Here is a 4,293-nt window from a genome sequence, read left to right on the forward strand (position 1 = left end):
ATACCAGCTTATTCTCCTGGACGCTGTGGAGAAGTGACTTGCATAGATGTTGCATATGAAAGCAGTTGTTGCAAGGATAATGACAAATCTCTTTTGTTGAAAAAAAAGGGTTCTAGGCTCAGGCCTTTCTTGTCTTCGCACTGTTTATTGCATCTGTGTTTCAAATGTAAAACTGTATGCCTTTGTTTATCACTTCATACATTTTGCAAAAACAGATCTTACTTGGCTCACTGAATTACCACTGTTTGCTATACTTGTAGACGCCTACCACAGCAGACTGGGCACATGTTCCGGAAGGCTTTGCTTCGCGGTGGCAGTTCCCCAACTGCTTGGGAGCTGTTGATGGCAAGCATGTCGCAGTCGTCTGTCCTCGGAAGTCTGGCAGCACATATTTCAAGTATAAGGTTACACACTGCTGCCATAAGACACTCATATCAGATACTCATGTCGTCATACCATCATCTTGTGATATTATACACATCGGACTGACTTAATGCCTATTTGCAGTTGTGCTCATAAGCCTGCGTCAGACGTCACAAAAGAAAGAAAAAGAAAAGGAAGTGTGATATAAATATGACCTTTTCATTCATTTTGGCCATATAATTGTTCATGGGTAGAGCTGTGTTAACTTATGTGCCGTGCTTGTTATTTCAGGGAACATTTTCCATAGTATTGATGGCAGTCGTTGACAGTGAATGCAAGTACGTGCTCATTGATGTGGGCGTTGATGGAGGGACATTCAAGAACTCTGACTTTGGCCGTGCCCTCAATCATGGTGAACTTGACATCCCCTCGCTTGGGCGACTTCCGGGCACATCAACAAACGCCCCGTACGTCTTTGTTGGGGACGAGGCCTTCCATTTGAGGAAGGATTTGATGCGACCGTTTCCAGCCAGGCACCTCAGCGACGAGAAACGCATCTTTAACTACAGGCTCAGCCGGGCAAGGTATGGCGTAACAGTGTTTCTCTGATTTCATTTCAACATCAACATTGTTGGCTAAGAAACAAGTTCACATCCAACTACACCTGGTAGCCACAACTTCATGGTCCTTGTCAGCAAGTGTGGTGAAATGTGCTTACTCTCTGCAATGTCAAGCACTGCAGTTAGCGCCAACATGAACAGTTGGAGTAGGCATTGTACAAGTGGGCAGTGTACAGTGGTTACACGAAAAATGTTGTGGAACATTTTTTATCAGAATTTTCCGATCCACATTCAGGATGTAGTCGTGCTTAAAATACATGCTAGAAACAGTAATAGGTGAACGCGATAGCGATTTTGCGCCGGCATTGATGGGAAGTAGAAGGCAAGTATCGACTCTAGCTGTAACAAAAGTAATAATTTGTTTATCAAGCCAATGCTACTGGAGTTCATGCTTTCTAAAACACTGAATTATTTTTACAATAATAGGTGGTGTATAATAATGTCAATATTAGGAACTAAAAAGCTTACCGGCAAGTATGCGACCATACCGTATGGTCAGCAACACGTCAACAAAAACGTGAAACGCAAAGTGAGAGAGTCTGAGACAATTTCATGGGTGGCAGCAGTGGAAAAAGAACCTTCTATGACTAACTATCTGAAAGGAAAAAACGGAACCAGGAAAGAAACAATTTATGATAACTCATAGGGAACCTGCTTACTTTTCGAAGCGAGATCAGGGTGCCTGAGAACGCGTAGTTACAGAACGAAGTGCACCAAAAACGAAGACGCATGTGCTTGAGGCGGTAAAGCTAGGGAAATGTTGGAACATGTTTTATTTGAATGTGAAGAAATCTACCCAGCTGCTAGTTTAGGCTTCTCTGGCCTCCTTGAAGCCCTTCGGTTCGGGATAGCAGGGGGAAAGTAAACATGTCCGCAGTAGAGCTTAGCAAGAGGCGATTGGAGGTTTGGTGGCAGAAAAGTAGGGAGACCACAAAGAACAGAGGCATACAAAAACAGAGTTCCCAGTAATGATTCAAAAAGTTTCATGCTGGGAATCTATGTTTTCTCAAAATATAATTAGGACATTACGCAAAACAATAATGAGCTTGCTGGAACAACCCACCACCCCGTTACATAGGGTACGCTCGTAGCATCCATCCACCTACTAGGCCCAGCAACGGCTCCCTCCATGTAACACAAACTGGTCTCGAAGGCCGTGCGCCAGGCTTTTCTTTAGCCAAACAAAGTTAAGTGGTAGGATATGCCATTAGTGCTAATACTATTGCTTTGCTGGCACCCATTCATGGCTGAAATCATTGATGGCATTTTGTATCAGAGACCACAGAACTTTGGATGCTCCCTTGCAAACTGGCATGCATACGACAGCCCTCATATGCACCACGATACATTGAACCGCTCTGCTGCTCCACTCGTTACCACGAAGGTAGCGCTCCTTGTTAGCGTGTACTTTGTTTTACATTCTAAAACGCGTGAAATAAACCACAAAAGCCTAATTACATAAGTACTGCAGTTTTGAACAATAACTATGCGCCACATTAAACAGACGGCTTGCGTACAGTAATCTCATATACTACATCCAAAGCTCCAAGGCCTAATTGCCTCGTTGCGCCTGTTGTTGCGATTTTCTGTGTCCACTTAAAATTGTAATTGCCATTGCAGTCGTGAACAGCATGCTTGATTGTATCACCATAAATGTTTTTTTTATTTCCTTTATAAATGTGCAACATGGAAATACTGGGAAATATGTAGTTATGTTTGCCATTGAGGTGAAGCGGTCTTCTAAGTGATCATATGTACAAGAAGCCACCAAAGAAAGCTGGAAAGGCACCACAATATGGAGGAGCAAGCATCTACAATTTACAGGACACTGAGCATATAGCACTCTGTTTACAAAGGAACTTTATACGGGACGTGTAGCTGTCATTACTTTGCCACTTACGTTTATCCACATAGGTGCTTATGACCTGTTCGTAAGCCCCATTGCGTGTTGCTTCTAATTTCATTACTCCAACTGTTTGTTTTATTCCTGCAGGCGGTGTGTGTAAAATGCCTTTGGCATTACTGCTGCCAGGTGGAGAGTACTGTTGCGCACCATCAACCTGCAACCGGAGAATGTTGATTTTGTTGTGAAAGCTGCCTGTGTGCTGCACAACTTTCTAACTATCTATAACCCGCAGGCCCACCAATTCCCGGATAGGGAAGATAGCTATGGGAATGTTGTTGCAGGAAACTGGCGGCAAACCATGCAAGGTACAACAGGCAATGGTTTTTTTTTCTGTTCGGGCGACGCACTCAAGGAACCACCACGTGGATGCAGCTGCTGCCGGGGACTTGTTCACTGACTACTTCTGCAGCAGTGCTGGCCAGGTGCCTTGGCAGTGGCACCAACCAGGAGTGTCCGAGGAGGCAGCTCTGAACCACATGTTAGCAGCAGAACGATACATACTGATTGTACGTTTCGTGCTGTTTGTGTGTGCATGCTGGATGGTGCATTTCATGCTTCCGTAAACATCACTAACGTTGTTGGATAAGATATACTTAGGATTGTTTAAGCACATTTACGAGGCAAACCAATTGGATCACGCAATATATATACAGGGTGTTCATTTGTAAGTATTCTACGGAATTTTTAAAAATCGTCTGTGGCCTGTGGCATAATTCTTATCGTTCAGCTGGGTTATTCGAAGAGGTGGACATTAGCAGCACGAGAAATTGAAACACATATTAAACGAATTACCAAAAATTCACAAATTAACTTCTTCGTTCATTACTTTACGACACACATCACAATTTACTAATTGTAGCCAGTCAGTTTGCAATACGCACCCACAGGAAATGAATTTCCAAAATCACACCAGTTCCGAGATATTATTTCCCTAAGTGTGGGACGAAATACATGGGTGGTCGAGTTACTTTTGTGCTTCAATGTATAAAACAGCATTTTTTTAAACAAGTGGAACAACAGTTACGGCGAGTCTGATGGCGCATATCTCCAAACTGGTGTCATTCAGGAAATTCATTCCAAGTGGATACGCCTCACAGGCTCACCGACCGCAATTTGTAAATACAATATGTGCCATAAAGTAATTACCTAAGAAGTTAATTAGTAATTTTTTGGTAATTATTTGAATATGTTTCGATTTCTCGTGCTACTAATGTCTGCCTCATCGAATTACCCAGCTCAACGATAAGAATTAGGCTACCTGCAACAGGCGATTTTTAACAATTCCGTAGAATACTTACAAATGAACACCCTGTATGTCTCAAAGGGTCCTTACATCACGAGTACTACACTTGTACAGTATAGTACTTACTGTACAAGTACTATATAAAGCTCGTAATAATTTCA

At 42.7% G+C, this 4,293-nt stretch overlaps 1 pseudogene; it reads left to right on the forward strand.

Annotated features, from left to right (window-relative positions):
* The first annotated feature begins 574 nt into the window (after window positions 1-574).
* LOC119462297 (uncharacterized) lies at window positions 575-3,286 on the forward strand (annotated as a pseudogene).
* The last annotated feature ends 1,007 nt before the right edge of the window (window positions 3,287-4,293 follow it).

Source organism: Dermacentor silvarum, chromosome 8 (genome assembly GCF_013339745.2).
Source record: "Dermacentor silvarum isolate Dsil-2018 chromosome 8, BIME_Dsil_1.4, whole genome shotgun sequence".
NCBI lineage: Eukaryota > Metazoa > Arthropoda > Arachnida > Ixodida > Ixodidae > Dermacentor > Dermacentor silvarum.